Source organism: Equus przewalskii, chromosome 9 (assembly GCF_037783145.1).
Source record: "Equus przewalskii isolate Varuska chromosome 9, EquPr2, whole genome shotgun sequence".
Classification (NCBI taxonomy): Eukaryota; Metazoa; Chordata; class Mammalia; order Perissodactyla; family Equidae; genus Equus; species Equus przewalskii.
In genome coordinates this window covers 54,673,368-54,696,049 of record NC_091839.1, presented here as the reverse complement: position 1 = coordinate 54,696,049, position 22,682 = coordinate 54,673,368, and the positions used below count along the sequence as shown (strand labels likewise).

The 22,682-nt window shown below is 40.7% G+C and overlaps 1 pseudogene; it reads right to left on the bottom strand.

The window, feature by feature from the left end:
• LOC103554334 (piezo-type mechanosensitive ion channel component 1-like) overlaps nucleotides 1-16,509 on the bottom strand; it is a 42,380-nt pseudogene extending 25,871 nt beyond the window's left edge.
• Nucleotides 16,510-22,682: the final 6,173 nt, after the last annotated feature.

The following is a 22,682-nucleotide window of genomic DNA, read 5'->3' as shown; positions in this document are numbered from 1 at the left end:
TGTAAGTATTGCAAATATGTTCTCCTGTTTGTTATTTGCAAGCTGGAGAAAGAACATTTTCAGGCAGAGGGAATAGCAAGTGGAAATACCCTGAGGCATGCAAGAAGAATAGGAGAACAGTGGGCTATTTTTCTCCATTTAGTGATGTCTTTTCAAGAAGAAATTAAAAATTATGTTGTCAAATTCATTATTTTTTATATTACAGTTTCAAAGTACTTTCAAGATCATCCTAATCGGAGATCGTAAAAATTTCTCCCATGCTTTCTTTTACCAAGTGTAATGGTTTCATTTTGTGTGTTGAAATCATCTATCCATACAAAATTTGTTTTTGTGAATGGTAAGGAGTAGAAATATATTTTTTCCCAGATGGCTACTCAGCTGTTCTGACAACATTTATTGGACAATTCATCTTTTACCTACTGATTTAGAAGGATACTTTTATCATATCTTAAATTCCTGTGTGTATTTGAGTCCATTCAGGACTCTGTTCTGCTCTCTTGTTCTGTCCTTTCAGTCGTAATACCATACTGCTTTAATTAGCATAGCTTTCTAATATCTTTTTCTCTCTGGTTGGGCTTACATTCTCATTAGTCTCCCTTCTTAGAATATTCTGGACTATTTTTTCAAGTTTATTTTTTCACATCGATTTTAGAATTAGCTTGCTTCATTCCAAAATTTTTGTTGGTGTCTTTATTGGGATAGTATTAAATGGACACCATTTTTTTTTTTTTTTTGATGAGGAAGATTGGCCCTGAGCTAACATCTGTTGCCAATCTTCCTCTTTTTGCTGGAGGAAGATTGTCGCTGAGCTAACATTGGTGTCAATCTTCCTCTCTTTTGTATGTGGCACATACAAAAAAGTGTGGCCGCCACAGCATGGCTTACTGAGTGGTGTGTAGGTCCACACCTGGGATCCAAACCTGCAAACCCCAGGTCACAGAAGCAGAGCATGTGAACTTAACCACTATACAATCAAGCTGGCCCCTGGACATCTTTAATTTAATACTGAGTCTTACTAGCTATTGATCTGAATTTTAAGGTGAGTTTTCTTGAAGTCAACAAATATTTGAGGACGAGTATTAATAATATTCTCATTTTATAGAGGAAGCAGAGATCTTCTGAGTCATTCCAAACATCCTTATTTCTTGAAGTCACAAAAAATGACAAGTCTTGCAAAGGGCTTAGGACCAAATGTTCTCTCTTACGCTCCTGATCTTTCTCTGGCAGTACACTGTCTTACCCATCCAGTCAGTCTCGTCTATCCCTTGTGACAGGCAGAGGCAGGTCCTGGAGACCAAGGCCACACTTGTCGTGGCGTGCCATCATGCTAGCAACCATGGTGAAGGAGAAATAGCCTTAGGCTGGGGAAGACTCCAGTTCCTCCATGACTTTGCCATTTCCTGTCTGTGAGATCTCGGGAAAATTACTCAACTTTTGTAGAAACTCTTCATCAGTAAATAGTGGATGAAACTTAATTTGGAGAGGATTAGTGAGAATGTACCCTACCCTGTTTGGCACTTTGGAGGCTCTCACTAAATGGTACATTTTCTCCCCCCTTCAGAAATGTTTAATACTTTTCTATGTGACATTGTGACTTTTCTGATCACTTTGTAGTGCGAAGTTTAGCAGACTAGCGATTTTCTCCCCCCACTGCTAAAGTTTCAGGCTATCGTAAGGGGAAATCTTTGGCCAAGATGGGAACAGGGCTCTGCTTAAGGTGGCACATGGCCTTGGTCTCCACAGCTTTTCCGGTTCCGCTGCATGCAGGCTTCAGGCCTCTTTCTTGCCAGTTTAGGATATTTTTTTTGGTCTTCGTTGGAGGATGTCCCTCACCTTTTCTTTTTTCTAAGGTGAATTTTTACCAGAAAATAGCCGTTTAAAGTGAATCTGCTTAGAATAGGGACCAAAACATTATAGTCAATAGTGAAAAAGGTTTAAATTGGTTACAAGTCTTGAGAAATAAAACTAAAAATTATGAAAATAAGTATTCTTACGGAAATAAAATTAACACAATAACTATAATTATAAACTGAGAGTGAACAAGGAATTAATCAACATTGATTCGTTTTTAGTAAAAACATTTTCTAAGACAATTATATGTAATATCATTTATTTCACATTTTTGCATCATAAGCAGAAAATTTGAGGGCTTCATCAGTTTTCCTAAGATTCTCTCTTAACCAGGTGGTATTTAAATAATTGTCTCTTTGCTGTAGCCAGCTGTTGTTATCCTTGCTGATTTTCTATTTTTTCAGTTGGAAAGGGTTCTGTCTCTGCTCAGTCATCATTTGTCAATGGCCTTGCTCATAATTCCAGCAGTTCTCGACCATAACTTTTGTTGACTTTATGAATTCATTCATTTTTGCAAGTCTGGCAGTTGCACTTTGCGGTTCTCTTGCAGTGAATTGGTACTGATCTTTTTATAAAGTTTGTGACATCTGATTGTGTGACTAATGCCCCCCAACCCCACATTACGTCCACATCCTCATTGATGGAACTTGTGAATGTTACCTTATATGGCAAAACGGACTTTGCAGATATGATTATGTTCAGACTATTGAGATCTTAAGGATCTTATCCCAGACCATTTGGGTGGGTCTGAGGTAATCTCAAAGGTCATTGGAAGAGAGAGGCAGGAGATCAGAGTGAGTAGTAAGTGTGATGATGGAAGCAAGAGATTGGGGCAATGCAACCACCAGCCAAGGAAAGTGTGCCACCTCTAGAAGTTAGAAGAGGCAGGAACAGATTCTCCCTTAGAATTTCCAGAAGGAACAAGCCCTGCCAATGCCTCACTATTAGCCCTTCAAGATTCTTTTTGGACTCTGACCTCTAGAACTGTAAGAGAATAAATCTGTGTTGCTTTAAGGCATTTGGTTTGTAGTGATATGAAACTAATACAGCCGGATGCTAACCGAAATGCTGACCTCAGAGAGCACGGGAGTGACAGATGCTGTTGTGAGGGGTGTGGGGTAAATAGAGTTGGTTCATTAGTGAATATTTTAATGACTTTAGCTTCTCCATATTGCCTATAACCGTGGTGTCTGAGTGTCTGTGTGTCCCAGTGTGTGTGTGTATGTGTGTACACAATAAAAAATGAATATTCAAAGGGCAATTTACATAAACCTTTTCCCTCTCTGTCTTGTCAGGAGCTGGGAGTCTTCCTTGCAGAACCACTGGATCCAGCTGTGGAACGGGTCAGAGACAAAAACTGAAGAAGCCGCAGAGGACTGACGACTGAACGTAAGAAAGAGCCTGAAGCGATCTGAGTGATACAGGAAAGATGCTGACGGGTTAGTGAGAAGCAGGGCTTACTGATTCTGGAACGTCTTAAGAGAGAGAATGAGAACAGGGCAGCTGTGTCAAGAAGTAGGACTTGGGGACAGAGATGAGTACAGAGGATTTTTAGGAAGTGTTACTGTGTGTTGTAATTTATAACTCTGTTGCTCCCCAACCAGCTCCTCTTAATGAAAATTTTCAGTAATGATGCAGATTAGGCTTTTGTTTGTTTTCAAAACAGCCCTGTGTGAGGCTGGTCCTAAAGCAGGGGGAGGTATCCTTTATTTGGATTGCATGTTATCCACATAAACTATTATTCTTTCTTACCAGAGGCTTATAAGCCAGGTCTCTCTGACCTGTGATATTCTAGGCTGGGACCAAGATGTCTGCAGCTTTCTGATCCCACATTTGGGGTAGAGCCTCGTTCTTGATTCTCTTCTTAGAAATGCCTCTGTGGCAGTTTGTGCTCTCAGATCAGCGGCTGGAGAGGGCAAGGCCTTCAGGAGAGAAGCCTTTCTAACCTCAGCTTCATTCTTCTTTTGCATTTTCTTTGCTTTTCTGAACTTAAAACAGTCAAACGTCTGTCACGTTGGAATTTCTTTCTCTGGCTGCAGTCTCCTTGGCCTATCTTGTAACTGACTGTTTTGGATGGATATTCTTCTCTGGGGCAGCTCCTATACTGTTTTGATGAGCACTGTGTGGGAATTTGAAATTGAAGTCAATGAACTGTGTACCTTTGCACACAGGAGCCCACATCCTTATGCCAGTTCATACACCATCAACCAAAGTCCGGTTCTGATCAGTAACAACCCTGATTACAACCGGTTTCCCAGGATGTGGCCCAAGGGAAATGCAGACTACCCAGCCAATTTCCAATCGTGCCTGGTGACTTTCAGCCTGAAGCACTGGAGGCTTCTTGGCAGTTTCAATGAGATGTCTCCTTTATCATGTCCTCTGTCCTAACCTCAGAGAGACTCAAAGAAGCAGTTTTCAACTTTGAAATACCCTCTCCATGTTATTGGCTCGCGGGGGCTGCACGAAATCATCCTACAATGCTCTATGAGATTTGAGTGTTTTAGTTTTATTATTGAAACCCCTCTCCCCCCAATTTAAGTTTAGCTAAATGATGAACAGTTGGTCAGAGAGGTCGTTCAGGGGGCACAGCTTACTGGGAATGCTACTGCCGAGCCACATGTGTTCATGCTTCCCACTCTCAGCAACAACTCCCTCATGGGAAAGAAGAGCTCCGTCCAAGTATTTATGACCCGAACTGATAAATTCAGAGAGAACATAATAGGATTTATTTCCCTTTAGGCTCTGAACGTCCTATGGTGCAGAGCCCATATGGACCATCTTGTCTTGCCCCAGTGCTTCATGAAACACGGCCAAGTCCAAAGAGCCAGGGCCTCCAACTGGCCCATGTAACTGACCGGCAGGCACGGGTTTGTGGCCAGTAGATGCATCTTTTCTGGCTCTGAGGGTATAATTAAGTCTTGAGTGATTATCGAAGAGAACGAATGGCTCTGGAAGTGCAAAATCAGGAAAGGACTCCTTAGTACAAATGAGAAGTAAGGATTTGTGTCAGCACATTTTTGACAAAGGTGAAACAAATGGACAAGCCTGAGTTATCTTTTTATTTTCTGTCTGGATTTGATGAGCAGAAAAAATCTGTTACAGACAGAATCATTTACTAAACAAGGATGAACATTCTTAGATAAAAATCTATGTTTTGCCTGGTGGCTGGCATGCTAGGATTATTTTGACAGAAAGTAAATAGCAAGGCGAGATGTGAGATGGGAGAGAAAAAAATTCGGATCAATCCATGTGTTATTCCATGAAAACATCCAATCAATTTTACTCCCATTGCCAGGGGAAGAAGTTATGTAGCCATGTTGGGTAAGGCTCACGAACTACTCTCCAATCAAGAAGTAAATAATATCTAAACCCTGCAAATTGAATTTTTATTAAGAAATTCATCTCTGGTTACCCCAGGGTTTATGAGATCTTTTAGAGCTTGTGGAGGAAGGCAATATATCTCAATGTACAAAACCAGATTGATTGGGGTGAGGAATTTTAATTTTTAGGGTCAGGAATATACCTCACCTTTTAAAACAGGCTTAATGAGAAGGGAGCAGACAAATGTTCCTTTAAAAGCTATTCTAATTCTTCTTGTGTTGTCCTTTATCTATATTACCACTCCTGTTGCTAGTTTCACGTACTTTACAAATTGGGATTAATGGCCTTTTTGCATAAGCGTTTCAAGGTCACAATTTCATAAATTGAGTAAATAAATAAATCCCTGTCTATCATTGACTTGCTGTGTACTTAATATCTATATGTTCATTATTTTTTGCATTCATAAGATGCTAGTACTGCTATTAATAAAATTTGTATTTCCTGTACAGGGCTTGTTTAACTAGAAAATATAAGTGGCAGTGCTTAACACAGCATTTTCAAGGATGAAGTGGAAATGTTTATTCTGCTCTTGCACTGCCCATTTTCAGATTTTCTTTTATAAGAACATGTGATAATAACAGCAGCTATTATTAGCTTATATTGAAAATTTACTATGTGAAAGGTATTTGCATATAGGTTCTCACTTAAGATAGTATCCTTATTTTATGGCGGAAGAAACTGAGGCTCAGCGAATTTAAGAATTTGCCTGTATAATCAAGGGTAGTAAGTTTTCAGAGCCAGATTTTGAACCTGGCCTGTCGATTTTAAAAGCGTAGCTCTTTCTACAGTTTCCTACCACTTTTTGAGAACAAAATCTACAGTCTTGCCCGGTGACACCTTCCCTCTGCCAGGACCAAGGATGGTGTCCTGGTGCATTATTCAGGTAAGATTTTCTGGCATGGTATCAGTCAGGATAGGCTTATTATGCTGTAGTATAAACAGGCCCAAAATTTCAGTGGCTTAAAACAGCAATAATGTATTGTCCATCAGTCCTCGGCACTACGTGTCCATTTTGGCGCGAGGTCTGGGGAGGGAGGCGCGGCGGGGTCGGGGAGGAGGGGTGGGATACTGATTCCTGATTTCTTCACTGGGGGCCCAGGCCACAGAGCTGGACCCTGACTGAGCAAGGGAATGGGCCAATCAGGTGTTGGCTCTTATAGCCTTCTGCCTGGAAGTGACGTGAGCATGTGCACTCTCACATCATTGGCCAAAGCAATTCACTTGGCCCCTCCTATTTTGACGGGGAAGTGTGTTATTACCACGTGTCCGGAAGGCAGACAGCAGGCAGTGTCAGTGAATAGCATAATACCACGTGTATTCAAAAGAAACTTATGTTGGTCTTAAATATGTGTTAGCTTTAAAAAATCTCAATACGTATTAGCTACAATTTAAAAAGGTCTCTAGATCTGTTCTAAGGTGCAGAAAAGACAGGTCTGTTCCACAGATTGTTCTAATTCAGTTACCTACATTAATGACTTCCTTGTAGAAGAATTCAGTGGTGATATAGTTCGTTTTCCTAAAAAGCACTATTTATAATGATTTGTTTGTTCGCTGGATTTTAAGGAAGAGGTAGAGGTAGATTTGAAAGTAACAAGCATGAATATGTTGAGAAAATGATGTAAAGGACAGAAAAATTTGCCTAGTTCGTCTCAACATCTCCTCAAGGGTTCTCATTTATATAATCTGTAGCAGAGACTGAAAATCAGAATTTGGATTTTTAATTCAAATGGGATAGATAATTTGGTACCTTCTTTTAGGATTGTTTTTACAAAATGAGAAGGTGTAAATTAATTCTCAAGTGTCAATTTGAACAAGCCTGTGAGGCAAATGACAGGAAGATTGGTTGGAGAAATTTCTCCAGCAGAGAGGACAGTGTTGTTTGGGACTTAGAGGCAAGAGAAACCTTAGCTGTCCTAAGATTAAAATTCTGTTCAGTGATTGCAATTAATAGCCTGTCACATAAAAATAGAATGAAATCATCTGGAATTCTGTCTTGTAGTTTAGTTCAGAATTTGTGATTTTAACTTTGGCATTTAAATTTTGTGCTTCTTTCAACAATAGCCAAGCACAGCAACCCCACAAAAGCATAATGTAACTCCTGGAGCTCTTAGCTTCTGCCTTGTAGTGTGGGGCAGTGCTCCTGTGGGCTCTGTGAAAGATGTAATCACACAATCAAAGTAATATTTTCCCTGAGGTTTCCTGGGGTGGACTGGTTCTGCAATTTTCCAGTAATTGTTTGGGAAAGACAGTCCTAGATTTGGTCATTCTCTTAAATCCCCCTGCCCCCAACCTCCAACCCCCCAATTCTCTGCACTGGCTCCTGGCTTCTCTTTGGCCAGCCTCACATAAATACCTGGGATTAGAGGGGAGTGGTCTGTGCCATTAATTACTGAGTGGGATTTGCTGCCTCCCTGATTGGACTCCTACTCCAGAAATGCTCTTATCTCTGCAGGCTGGTGCCCAAAGTGTCTTTCTACAATTGTGCTAAGGTTAAAGAATTCTTGGGCATGGGAACCTGTGGAATGAAGAGCTGTAGTGGTCTTCTGGGGTTAATACAGTTTTGTTTTGAGTTCACAACCTGGGAAATAACTGTTTGTGCATATGGATTTTTTTCCTCTTACTTATCGGTCCCCACAGCGAACCTGCAAAGTTGATGAGCTACAGGCAATTGCTATTGGTTTTATTATTTTTTCCTTCCCTTTCACTGATAAGAAAATGGAGGCTCTGGGTTGCTGGGCAAGTCAAAAGGCTAGAAAATGCTGGAATCCAGCTTGGAGCCCAGCTCCAAGTCTTGTGCTCTTTTGTTACACAATGTTGACATTTCCTTGTTAGTATTCCAGTCATGAGGAATAATAATATGGAAGCAATAGTAACACTCCAGTGGACTCCCTTTAGCCACCCTATAGTTACTGGCAGTTACCCCCCTGGACTTCCTGTGGGAAGTGCTTCTTGTGGTTGGGTCCTTCTTGTAATGTGGTCTGCCGCCCTCTGCTGGTGAAGTAGCCCACATTTCTTGTTGCTTGGTTTCCTCTGGATTTAATCTTGATTTTCCTAGGGCCACATCTTTCAGCAGAGTGTGGCCCGCTTATAGGAAGGTGAGAAACAATTCTGGTTGGCACTTTACTTAAGGAGAATAGAGAAAATAAAAAAAGTAGGACTTGAGGGGCCAACCCCGTGCCCGAGTCATTAAGTTTGCCACTCTGCTTTGGCGGCCCAGGGTTTCCCCGGTTTGGATCCTGGGCGCTGACATGGCACTGCTTATCAAGCTGTGCTGAGGTGGCATCCCACATGGCACAACCAGAAGGACTTACAGTTTGGGGCGGGGGCGCTTTGGGGAGAAGAAGAAGGGAGAAAAAAAAGAAGAAGACTGGCAACAGAGGTTAGCTCAGGTGCCAATCTTAAAAAAAAAAAAAGTAGGACTTGACAGTTCTTCAACAGTATGCTGGGATGTGTGAAAGCTCCCTTTTCTCCTGCCATCTGCTGAGGGGGCACTTTCCCTTACCTAATTCCCAGAGCGGCCATTGCCTCTCTGCTCTGGCATTCTTCTAACTCTCTTTAAAAGAGAGTAAACTTTCGTCTCCAAATCATGCCAGGGGAAGCAGCCAAGAGGACTAATACCAGAGATTTATTACACAGCCGGAAACCTGGGAGCCCTGGAAGCAGTTGGACCAGAACTCCTCAGGTCCTCAGGGGCCAAGATGGAGAGGATCCATGGACTAGAGATCAGACAGACAGGTTGGGCTCAGCAGGGTGGCAGTGGCAGCGTGGATTTGTGGTGGGAAGAGGCAGGTTTTCATGGAGGGGTTTCAAGTCCAATAGCTGAGCCAAGACCACTAGGCTGGCAATTGGAAACTGAGTGAAAGTGCAGAAAGTGGGGACAGATGAGAGATTTGGCTAGTTAAGATTTGGTTAACAAGTAAAAGGCCAGAATTCTCACGTGCTAACTTGAGATTTTTGTTGCATGATCTTCTCTGGGAAAATAGAAAAATAATTATGTATGGTAGTCCTGACCACTGTCAAAAGGAGTTGTCAATTTGCATCATCTCTAATATACCATCTAGGGGTTGTTAATTAGGATTCTCACTCTGATGAGTCTTGGAACAATTTACATAAATTATAACCCCTGTCACAACATTATCTGGAACAAATACGAGAAGAAAGGTGGCAAATTAGCGTATATCAGTGGTTCTCAAAGTGTGGTCCCTGGACTGGCAGCATCAGCATCACTCACTAGAAATGCAAGTTCTCAGGCCACATCTAAGACGTCCCTGAATCAGAAACTCTGGGGGTGTCCCCAGCAAGCTGTGTTTTGACAAGCCTTCCAGGGGGTTGTGATGCAAACTCAAGTTTGAGCAGCATTACCTTAGATTATAAGTATAAAGGACTACCATCAGATCATTTCCACTAAGGAAGAACTAGAAATGATTTATTGGAGGGAGAGAGAAGGATGCAGAAAGGAAAAGTACAAGTTTGAAACACCTATGTCTCTGCTGTGTTCAGAATGGCTAAGATTGCTTGACATTTGGCCACGGGATAAATTGGGGTAATAACAATACCTTACAGCTTAAAGGTGGATTGCCAAGGTCACAAAAGGGCAAGGTGGAGAGTCTGAAAGAAATGATGACAGCTAGGATTGATCAGGCCCCCTCTGTGCTGGTTCTGAGGCATTGTTGTGAAGCATTGCCCTGTATTCTGACTCTGTGACCTTCTTTGATATAGATGCAGTAAAATTATATCTTCCTGAAAAGGGCAAGACCAAAATGATTTCTTAGAAATTAATTTTCTCAGAGAAAAAAGGAATTGGCAGTGTCATCTGAAAATTTTCTCAAAAAATATTTATTGGGAAATAATAAATGATGAAGCATCAGAAATCTTGTTCTTTAATCCTTTATTAAAACTATGATCCATAAGTCTTCAATTAAAAAAAAAAATACAAAAGGGCCATAAGCATCATTCTGGTCTTCACCATCTAGTTATTTCTTTCTTGAAAAACCAGCATTTTAAAAACATGGTGTTACATAATAAAGTGCTTCTGGAGCATTTAGTCCTTATGGCTGGAATTCCTGAAACTGCAAAATAAGTCACTGATTGTCATCTCGTGCCAGGGAGATGAAGGGAAACCTGTTCTCAATTACTGGGCAGCTGGTATGTTTTAATTGTTTGCTTTTTATAAGCAGTAAAATAAAAGTATCCCTTAAGTATCCTTATACACTATTAATGCCGTGCTTCCCACACTTGTCATGCATCCCAGTCCCCGGGGAACTTGTTAAAAATGCAGACCGCCCACCCCTCGAGGTTCTGATTTAGTAGGGATACGATTTTTAACAAGCATCCAAATGGTTTTGGTGCAGGTGGTTTGAAGACCACACTTTTCAAAACCCTGCCCAGGGCCGACCCATAATTTATGTGCTCATTATTTGAGCATTTCTAAAAGTGACTGACAATTCATAAAAAGCCAGTTTAGTGCGGGTGAAGACTGAACTGTGAGTAGTGCATGCTCATTCCAGTAGAGCTGCGTTATTGGGCATTTGGGGAAAACGAATATTACACAAAACATAAATTAAAAAATTAATAGACTTTATCTTTTAAAGCAGTTTAGGTTTACAGAAAATTGAGCAGATAGTACAGGGTTCCCATATACTCCATCTCTCTCTTGCTCAGTTTCCCGCCTTATTAACATCTCGCGTTAGTGTGGTACATTTATTACAATTGAACGAATATTGATACATTATTATTAAAGAAGGTCCATAGTTGATACATTAATAGTAACTAAAGTTCATAGTTTTAATTGGGGTTCACTCTTTGGGTTCTATGGTTCTATGGGTTTTGACAAATGCATAATGTTCTGTATCTGTCATTATAGTATCCTACAGAGTAGTTTCACTGCCCTAAAAAAATCCCCTGTGTTCTACCTATTCATCCCTCTTTTATGCCCCTCTGTGAACTCTTGGCCACCACTGATCTTTTTTTTTTTGAGGAAGATTAGCCCTGACCTGACTGCTGCCAGTCCTCCTCTTTTTGCTGAGGAAGACTGGCCCTGAGCTAACATCCGTGCCCATCTTCCTCTACTTTATATGTGGGATGCCAACCACAGCATGGCTTGGCATGCTGTGCCATGTCCACACCCCGGATCCAAACCAGCGAATCCTGGGCCGCCGAGAAGCAGAACGTGCAAACTTAACCGCTGTGCCACCAGGCCGGCCCCACCACTGATCTTTTTATTGTCACTATAGTTTTGGCTTTTCCAGAGTGTCATATAGTTGTAATCATATAGTATACAGCCTTTTCAGATTGGTTCCTTTCACTAAGCAATATGCGCTTAAGACTCCTTTATGTCTTTAAGTGGCTTGATAGCTCACTTCTTTTTATTGCTGAATAATATTCCACCGTACGGATGTCCCTCAGTTTGTTTATCCATTCACTTTTTGAAAGATATCTTGTTTGCTTCCAGTTTTAGGCAATTATGAATAAAGCTGCTATAACCTTTGGGTGCAGGTTTTTGTGTGGATGTAAGTTCTCAATTCACTTGGGTAAATATCTAGCAGTGTGATTGCTGGGTTGTATAGTAAAACTATGTTTAGTTTGGTAGGAAATTGCCAAACTGTCTTCCAAAGTGGCTGTACCCCTTCTGATTTTGCATTCCCACCGGCCATGAATGAGAGCTCCTGTTGTTCCACATCCATACCAGCATTTGATATTATTAGTTTTTTGGATTTTTGCCATTTTAATAGGTATGTAGTGGTATCCCATTGATGTTTTAATTTGCAATTCTCTAATGACTGATGATATTGAACACCTTTTTGGTATGCTTTTTTGCCATTTGTATATCTTCTTTAGTGAAATATCTGGTTGGATCTTTTGCCCATTTTGTAGTTGGGTTGTTTGTTTTCTTATTGTTGAGTTTTAAGAGTTTTTTTGTGTATTTTGGATACAAGTCCTTCATCAGACGTGTTTTACAAATATTTTCTCCCACTATGTGTCTTTCCATTCATTCTCTTGACATTCTCTTCTGCAGAGCAGAAGTTTTTGATTTTCTTGAAGTGCAACTTATCAATTTTTTCCTTCATGGATTGTGCCTTAGGTATTCTACATAAAAACTCATCGCCAAACCCAAGGTCACCTAGATTTTTTCCTATGTTATCTTCTTGAAGTTTTGTGTTTTACATTTTAGGTCTGTGATCCATTTTGAGTTAGTTTTTGCAAAGGGTGTAAGGCCAGTTCTGGATTTATTTTTCTTTGCATGTGGATGTCCAGTTGTTACAACACCATTTGTTGAAAAGGCTATCCTTTCTCCATTGAATTGCCTTTGTTCCTTTGTCAAAGATTAGTTGACTATATTTGTGCAGGTCTCTTTTGGGGGGGGGGGTCTCTATTCTGTTCCATTGATCTATTTATCTATTCTTTCACCAATACTACACTGTCTTGATAATTATTGTAGCTTTATAGTATGTCGAAGTCAAGTATTGTCAGTTCTCAGACTTCGTTCTTTAATATTGTGTTGGTTATTCTGGCTCTTCTGTCTTTTCATATAAATTTATTTGTTTGTTGACACGTAAAATAACTTGCCAGTATTTTGATTGGGATTGCATTGAATCTGTAGATCAAAGTGGGAAGAACCGACATCTTAAGAATATTGAGTCTTCCTATCCAGGAAAATAAATTTTTTAATATGTAAAAACATTTCTCTGTAAGCTTTAAACATTTAGGTAATAAAATACTTTCACAATAATATTTATAAAATATAATGTGAATTTCTCTATCATTCTAAATGTGTATGAAATACAATTTGACCTTTTCCTTATGACTTGAGATCATCATTGTGAGCTTCATTACTCATTGGTTGTTAATACAGTTGTACCTACTGCTTAATATTCTATATCTGTATTAGGTATGTTAGCTATCACTCTGGCTGCTTGTTTGCATGTCTCTGTCGCCAGCTGGATCGTGGGCTCCTTCAGGGCCAGGATCTTATCTCGGCCATTGTTGTCTCCCAAGTCTAGTAAACTCTTTATAAATATTTGTCAGATGGATTGTGACTGTCTTTAACATTCATTTCTCTCTCTTTTGACTTTCTGCTTATAATCTTTTGTATTCTAGAAAAACAGAAAAATAGACTCCGTTAAGAACTGTCTGCTTAAAAAGAGTCAATAAAGCTCTAACCAAAGTCCTTGGTACAATCTTTGTGAGAGCTATTGTGGCTTTTGGTGAAGTACAGTGCTACTGTGTACTTTCAAACATACAGAAAATTTGAATTCCATGTGCCCTCCACCTAAACAAAATAATTGTTAACATTTTGCCATAATATCTTTGTCTTGCCCTTTCAATATATATACACACACATATTAACACACCACATACATATGCTGTACCATTTGCAAATTAGTAATAAGTTCTAAAGTCATAAAGACTTCAACATGTGTTATCTAAGAATAAAGACGATGGAAATACTTTATTATACTTAGGGAAATTAACAGTAATTGTATAACATTATTTAGTAGCCATTCCATATTTAAATTTCCCTGTTGTTACAAGAATGTCTTTTATATGAGCCAGTCTAGGTTCCCATATTGCAGTTTGCTGGTGTGTTATGGTGTGATGTGACGTGATGTGTTCGATTGTACTATGTGGACTTGGGTAGGTCCCTTCACATCCCTGGAAGTATAGGATGATCTATAATATCGTTTTGAGTGCTGGCAGTCTGAGTCTATAATCATAGGCCATTTTTTTTTTTTTGAGGAAGATTAGCCCTGAGCTAACATCTGCCACCAATCCTCCTCTTTTTGCTGAGGAAGACTGGCCCTGAGCTAACATCCGTGCCCATCTTCCTCTACTTTATATGTGGGACGCCTGACACAGCATGGCTTGCCAAGCGGTGCCATGTTCGCACCCAGGATCTGAACCGGAGAACCCTGGGCCGCTGAAGTGGAAGGTGTGCACTTAACCGCTGCGCCACCGGGCCAGCCCAATAGGCCATTTTAGGTCTATAATTTTGTGATTTGTTTTGAAGTAACCATAAAAGTAGAAATGTTATGAAGTAATTTTATGGGAGCAGATAAACCCCTCCAATAAAAGAGCAGTGTATTTAAGTCAGATTTCAAATACCAGCCAAACTCATATGTCCATGGAGTTTTTTTCCCTCCCAGTTTTATTGAAAAATAATTGACATATATCACATGGAGTTTTAAAATATTTCTTCTATATAGAACTCAGCTCTGTGAAAATAAAAATCTATCTATCTGTGGAGATGGATGTCTTTAAATACCACTGAGAACCAAGATGAGAATTGAGGCCATGGACCATTTATTGAAGCTTTTTCCAGCACGATAATTTCCTTAACTAGGATGGATCTGGTTAGAAAGTAAAACCTTTTAGGTGATTGAATTAACTTCATATGCCAAAATAGTAATAATTTTTAAACATCTTTAAACTTCATTTTACCATAATTTTGGACTTTTCAAAAAATTACAAAAATGACTCTGTATGCCCTCCATCCAGATCCCCCAGATGTTTATATCTTGCATAGGTAAAGCACAATTCTCAAAATTCCTTCAAATGCTGCTTAGGGAAAAGGGCTTGTTTTTTTACTTAAGAAATATCTCCATTCAGTTTCGTACGAGACTGCCCACTGTTCTTGGACTTGGGTAAGACTGCTGTCCGTCACATCCTCATAGTTACTTCTAAAAGTTCTAATCCCATCTCCAATATCTTTCCTTATAAGGAGCTAGAGAGCCACTAACACTATGGTAGGGTGAATTCTGAATAATTTCCCTTTGATTTAAACTCAAGACTTTGTTTGGAAGAACTCCTGTTAGAACAGAACACAGGAGTGAAAAAATATTATGAAAGCACAGAATTGGCTGCAAACTCAGAAATGAATGTTGGCATCTTAGCTTCATCCCAGTTAGAATTTTTTAAAATTGTTATTGCCCAGAAGCTCTGAAGAGATTACGGCCTTTGCCTTTCCTTTTAAGAGCTAAAAAGTCCTGAGAATAATTTACATTCAAACTGCTTAAATTTTTGTTACTTTTGAGATGAATATGTGATGTTTAAATAGCGCTGGGTAGTACTCTGCACAGCACCCCCCCGCCCTGCAGCTGTACTATACTGTTATATATTTCATACATAAGCATTTCAGTTTTAAAAATATGTTCCAGACTAAATAAGTTTAGCATCCTCAAGCAAAACATTTAAAATCTAATTGTAATTAACCTTGACTTGTGTTATGATTTATAATTAACATAGGCCTTTCAATTGCTCTGGTTGATTTTATGAATTCCGACACTTGTCTTGATAAAGCTCACATAGACATTTGGAAGGGGTATTGGTGAAAAGATGGATTAAAATTCAAGAATTTGGGCAGGAAGTTATATAAATTCAACGTGAATTCATATTTTATTTTTATGTATACAATTTAATCATTTCAAAACTTAATAGAATATTTTTTATATGAAGTTCACCATTATGTTCATCTTCTTTAGGGGATTAGTAAGATTAAGGGAATAATATTAACTCAAAGCTAAGAAATTAAACTGTGAAAGCCAAATAGTCAGGCTTCAAGGAGTTGCTGTAATGAAAGTCTATCAAAAAAAATTGGGGATAAGAATTAGAAAGCTTCCACATATAACTCAGTTTTTTCTTTTCTTTCTTCTTTTTTTTTTTAAAAAGGGGAAAAGGGTCTTTGGTCAAAATGGATATGTTGGGCTATCAAAAAACACTGTAGTCTCATACTGCTATTTCCATGACCTTAAGAATATAATTAGTGTCCAATGAGTATGATAACCAGACATCTTTGATAAGATTCATTTTCTGAAGGTAGCTTGCCAAGGTAAAGTATAAAACATGAGGATAAGTTTAAATTTATCACCGAAGAAAGCTAATGTCTATCTATGTAAAAAAATTAATACTGATTAAATTGTGTTAAGAATATTTAAAATATTGGTTGAGTGGAGGAAGACAGGGATAACAGAGAAATAATCCATAGGTACCAGGTTGGATGTGTTTTTCTGCTTAAGTAACAGAAATCCCCGACGGAAAATGGCTTAAACAGTTAGGAACACTTATGATCTCATGTAACAGGAAGTCCGACCGTGGGGCAGCTCCAGATTGGTTGATTCAATTGCTCAACAAGAGCAGGAACCAACGTTCTTTGCATCTTTCTGTTCTGCCCTCCCGGACCTGTTGACGTAGTACCCCACAAGGCTGCAAGATGGCTGCCGCAACTCCAGGAATCATCGTGAACACAATGCCGTCCAGCACCAGGGGATGTTTATCCCCCATTATCTTTTTTACCGTTAATAAGGAGAGTTTTCCCCAGATTTCCTACACATTATGGTACCCAGAATTATATCACATGGCCATGTCCAAACTAATCTTTGGCAATGGGAACAGGAAACTAGGGGATGTGGAATGGGCCCCTCTCCCCCTCCTGAGCACCAGGATATATGGAATAGAGGAGACGCCCAAATCACACAGGCAAAGGGGACGAGATAGCTGGATTTTTTTCCTTCTGTTATGGGTAATATCATTTTTCCATCTCTCATCAAACTTCAGTATTTAGTATGAAGGGGTTGGGAAGAACTATCAAATGAATTTGGTGTATCTGGGTCCGTGGTTTAATAAGCCAGTGTGCCAAAATGAACTCAGCTTAAAGACGTTGAGGGAAACAAAGAAATGGGAACTAACTCCTGTCAATGATGAGAGTTCAGCTGTGCTCTGAGGGCTGAAGCACATCGGTGCTGTGACCCACAAAAGACCAGTTAACCTTCTTCATCTCAAATCTTCAGCTGTCTCTAGAAGAGAACTTCTATTTTAAGCTGAAGAGCCTTCTGCGAAATATCTGGCCATGGAGTTATCAAAAGGATTCAGAAAAAGGGATGCATTTTGTCTTATCTTAATAGTATGTACTGCTATCCTGAGGCTTGTTTGAAGCTGGTAAATAGAAATATGTACTTCCAAAAGAGATTTTGGTGCACATACCTATATGAGAAATGTGAAAATTTTAAATACTTCTGAAATGTAAAAATACAATTGATAACTTACCAAAGTATATCAAAGACAAGAAAGGTGATTGATATTCTTATCCTTTACTTTGAACTATGGTGCATGGCTGAGCCCATAACTTGTTGCTCTTCCAATTAATACAATAATAAAATCTTATAAATAATGAAAAACTTAGAATTCTTTACTTTCCCACCCACGTATGTGTAATGAATTATACAATTTTGGTTAATTGCTTGTCAATCCCACTAGACTAAGTTCTTATGATGGTGTCTGAATTTTTATGTAGGATGGGTTTGGACAGCAATCTCCCTGAGGGTGAGGAATGTGTGGAGGCCTTGAAGTTTTGTTTTTCCAGTACTAAAATAGCCATAAAAAATCATAAGAATGGTAGTGAGGTAGACACACGGGGCTGGTAGAGGTGATAGGGCCGGAAGCATGGCTCAAACCACTCCTTGGCTTATGGAGAGCTCCTTAAAACTCTGTCTATAGTTCAGCACCACCTCCCCAGCACCAAGCAGTGTGATTCTAAACGCTTGTAGAAGGATAGAATTACCAGAATCCATTGCTGTTTGCCAAAAGTAGAAACTGAGGAACTTGTCTCATGAAGTAATGAGTGCTTTTTGTTTGTTTTCCTAATTATAAATCTTTTAGGAAGAGGAATGACAGGATTTTTTTTTTCAACTTGAAAGGTCAATTGTGCAGAGACTCATGTATTCTGCCTTTCTGGCATAAATCTTCACGTAAATTTTTTGTGAAAAGGTACAAAGGAAATAAAATTTTCCAGTCCTTTTCATGTCTGAAAAGCTCTCTCTCTCCCTTACATTTGATGGGATCCCTCGGTATTGAATTTGAGTCAAAATTATCTCCTCTGTCAATCGGTGGGTATTGTTTTGCTAGCCTCTAGCATTTAGTGCAACTGATGTATAAAATGTTGGTCTAGGAAATTGTCTTCAGGCAAAGGAGCCACCCTAGAATTCAAATAAAGATCTTATGAGAGAGCCAGCCCTGATGACCTAGTGGTTCAAGTTTGGCATGCTCCACTTCATCAGCCTGGGTTCGGTTCCTGGGTGCAGAACCACACCACCCGTCTGTCAGTAGCCATGCTGTGGTAGCAGCTCACGTAGAAGAACTAGAAGGACTTACAACTAGAATATACAACTATGTACTGGGGCTTTGGGGAGGAAAAAAAAAAAAGAGAGAGGAAGATTGGCAACAGATGTTAGCTCAGGGCAAATCTTTCCAAGTAAAAATGCAAACAAACAAAAAAATTCAGGGGCAATAAAAATTAAAGATCAATAAATCTGATTAAAAAAAAAGATCTGTCGAGCTGATATAGCCAATGGAGACAATAGGCTGCAAGTTCAAAAGTCACAGGATAAGCAGAGGTGGTGGAGTTTAGCCATTATAGGGATCTACTCTGGCATCAGACAGACCTGGGTTTGAGCCCTAGCTCTCCTTACTTCTTATTTGCTGTGTTACCTTGGGAAATTACTTAACCTCTAATTAGTTTCCTCATGCATAAAATGTAGGAGATAATATCTGTATCATAATTGTTGGGTTAATTCAATGAGAGTGCTCATTAAGCCTTTAGAATGTAAAAAGCCCTCAGTAAACTTAAGCTATTATTCATTTTACTGTTATAATTAATAACAGTACTTATATAAGTGCCTTGATTAGAATTTATGAGGCAGCTCATTTATACAAGAAGCACATTTTAAAAAATTATTTAAAAAAGCATAAGAACTTTGAAATAAAAATTCAAATAGCATAAATGTGAATAAAGCCAAAATGAAAAGATTTTGTTGACCTACAACCTAACCTTACTTCCCAGAAGAAGCCACTGAGAAATGTTTTAAAATTCATTTTTATGTAAAATATCTCCCACTCATTAAGATGATTTATCAACTTGGAACAGTGTCAATTGACTCCATGCCATAAAAATTAGTGAATGTAGTCTATTTTCAAATTTTCTTTCTATCTCCATCCCATTAACCCCATTTGGGTTAATTATATTTTAGTTTTTCTGTTGATTACTTTTATAACTTTAAATTATGTACATCAGCCCTATTTCTTGGTCTGTCAACATTTAGAGGAAATCCTGGCTCCTCACTGTCAACATGAGAAAATTGGCACTCCTATCTCTCTTTGCAGTTGCCCTTCCTGCATAACCAACTCCAAACTGTGATCAGATATGTTGTTACTTTTATATTGTCAAGATGTATCATATTTATGTTCTGTTTGGTAATTTTATATTTATATCTTCCATGTTGGTCTGTAGATTGATTCTGAAAATTGAAAATCAATGGAGAGTTTTTATAATATTATGACTATGTAAATATTTTCTTTGCGGAATGAATAGTATGATTGGCCCTGTGGGGAAGATATAATCTGAATGTCACAAAACTTGTATTGTTCATAAAAGACTGTTCTAAGCACAAATGGATTTTAATTTTTTTCAACACTCTATCAATTCTTCAAAATCATGCTGCTGTTTGGTAGGAAGAGAGCCAAGATGGCGCCGTGAGTAGTCCTCTTTGTCTCTCGCCCTTCGAGTCTACAATTATTTGGACACTTATCGCTTGACAAAGGATATCCAGATAGCATCTCAGGACGTCTGAGACACCCACGCGACTATACATTGGAAGGCGGATGGACTTTCCTACGGGAGGATGTGGAAATAGCTGAAAACTCTCCGACCCCGACGGGCAGCCTAGTACCCGCAAGCGGCTTTCTTCCAACGGACGCCCCCAGAGGATCCACACACATCTAGGGCAGGAGCGAGAACACAACAGAGGAGCGACGGTGGAAACAGGTGACCAGAACCCTACCTAAACCCCCCGCAATTACTCCTAAACGCAGAGGGAAACTTTGGAGTTGCACACCTGAGCCCGCGGGGAGAGTCTCTCCCCGCCATTGGCGGGGAGACCCAGCCTGGTGCTCGGGGCGCCCGGAGGGTCCCAGAGAGAGACACGGAGGGCACGGAGGTCTCCCAGCTGCCGTTGCCCGCCCCATGGGGCTAGGGATTGCCGGAGATCTCGGAGAGGACCGGGGCTGGGGGAACTTTCAAAGGCCGGTTCTGCGACCCGGAGGGGAAGCGCCGGAGCTCCGCCCGGGCAGCAGACAAAACTCTCTGTCTGCCGTTAGCAGAGGGGCCACGCTGAGCACTCACGGCTCTGGGAGAGGCCCGGAGAGAAGCCCAGAGGGCGGGGCGATCCCCAGCTGCCATTGCCCGCCCCGTGGGGCTAGAGATTGCCAGAGATCTCGGAGAGGACCGGGGCGGGGGGAACTTTCAAAGGCCGGTTCTGTGACCCAGAGGGGAAGCGCCGGAGCTCCGCCAGGCAGCAGACAAAACTCTCTGTGTGCCGTTAGCAGAGGGGCCACGCCCAGCATTCAGGGCTCCTGGCAGAGGCCCGGAGAGAAGCCCAGAGGGCGGGGCGACCCCCAGCTGCCGTTGCCCGCCCCATGGGACTAGGGATTGCTGGAGATCTCGGAGAGGAGAGGACCGGGGCTGGGGGAACTTTCAAAGGCCGGTTCTGCGACCTGGAGGGGAAGCGCTGGAGCTACGCCCGGGCAGCAGACAAAACTCTCTGTGTGCCGTTAGCAGAGGGGCCACGCTGAGCATTCACGGCTCCGGGAGAGGCCCGGAGAGAATCCCAGAGGGCGGGGCGACCCCCAGCTGCCGTTGCCCACCCCGTGAGGCTAGGGATTGCCGGAGATCTCGGAGAGGACTGGGGCTGGAGAGAGTTCCAGAGACCCAGCTTAGTAGCCTAGGGGGAAACCCTACAGGCTCACAGCAGCCTTAGGGAAAGCCTCTGCACAGCACCAGTAGAAGGCACCCAGCCACCAGCCACAAGGCTGGAAGGCCCCAGGGCAAAAGCAGCATAGCTAGGTGTACTAACCACAGACTGTAGAAGATGCCAATAGCTCTCCTGTGACCCATAGAGGACAAGTGAGATTTGGTGGGTGCCGACAGCAACAGAGCGACAAATATAAGTGATCCCACCCCTGGCCGCTGGAAAAGCCCATAACACCGTTGCAGACCCCAAGGAGAGAGCGCATCTAGGTGGGCAACAACAGTAGGCACCTGCAGCCTGAAGCCCCCCTGTGACGGCCCCCATGGCAGAGGAGGGAATCCAAAGGGCCACTGTGGCTACGAAGAGGGGCCCAGGCCCAGTTAGCAACTACGGACAGGGTTTCTGGTTGGTGAAGTATAAACAGCTGCTCCCCCCACCGCAGCAGCTGAAACAAGTGAAAGGAGCAACTAAACTCTATCTCCATGCGGAGGCACAAATCAACAACATCAAGCAATATGAAAAAATACATTAAATCTCCAGAACAGAAAGAAAGTAACAAATACACAGAAAACAATCCCAAAGAAAATGAGATATATAACCTAAATGATGATGACTTCAAAACAGCCATCATTAAGATTCTCAATGAGTTAAGAGAGAATTCTGACCGACAACTCAACGAGTTCAGGGGCTATGTCACAAAAGAGTTTGATACGATAAAGAAGAACCAAACAGAAATATTGGAAATGAAGAACACAATAGAGGAGATTAAGAAAAATCGAGATGCTCTGAACAGTAGGGCCGATAATATGGAGGAAAGAATTAGCAATTTGGAGGATGGCAATATAGAATTGTTGCAGGCAGAGGAGGAGAGAGAAGCAAGACTTAACAGAAATGAAGAAACTCTCCGAGAATTATCAGACACAATTAGGAGATGCAACATAAGGATTATAGGTATACCAGAGGGAGAAGAGAAGGAGAAAGGGGCAGAAAACCTATTCAAAGAAATAATGGCTGAGAACTTCCCAAATCTGGTGAGGGAGATGGATCTTCAGGTGACAGAAGCCAATAGATCTCCAAACTTTATCAATGCAAGAAGACCAACTCCACGGCATATAGTAGTGAAGCTAGCAAAAGTCAATGACAAGGAGAAAATATTAAGGACAGCCAGGCAAAAGAAACTAACCTACAAAGGAACCCCCATCAGGCTATCAGCAGATTTCTCAGCAGAAACTTTACAGGCTAGAAGAGAGTGGAATGATATATTCAAAAATCTGAAGGACAAAAATCTACAGCCGAGAATTCTCTACCCAGCGAAAATATCCTTCAAATACGATGGAGAAATAAAAACTTTCCCAGATAAACAAAAATTAAGGGAGTTCATTGCCACAAAACCTCCTCTTCAGGAAATCCTCAGGAAAACCCTCATTCCTGAAAAATCCAAAAAAGGAAAGGGGCTACAAAACCAAGAGCAGAGGAGATAAGTAGAAGGACAACAACAGAGAGTAGCAGCTCTACATCAGAACAGATTAAACCATGGGACGAGAAACAAAGGAAACTGAAGAAAACCGGAAAACAAGACACAAAATGGTAGTGGTAGGCCCCCACGTCTCAATAATCACTCTAAATGTAAATGGATTGAACTCCCCAATCAAAAGA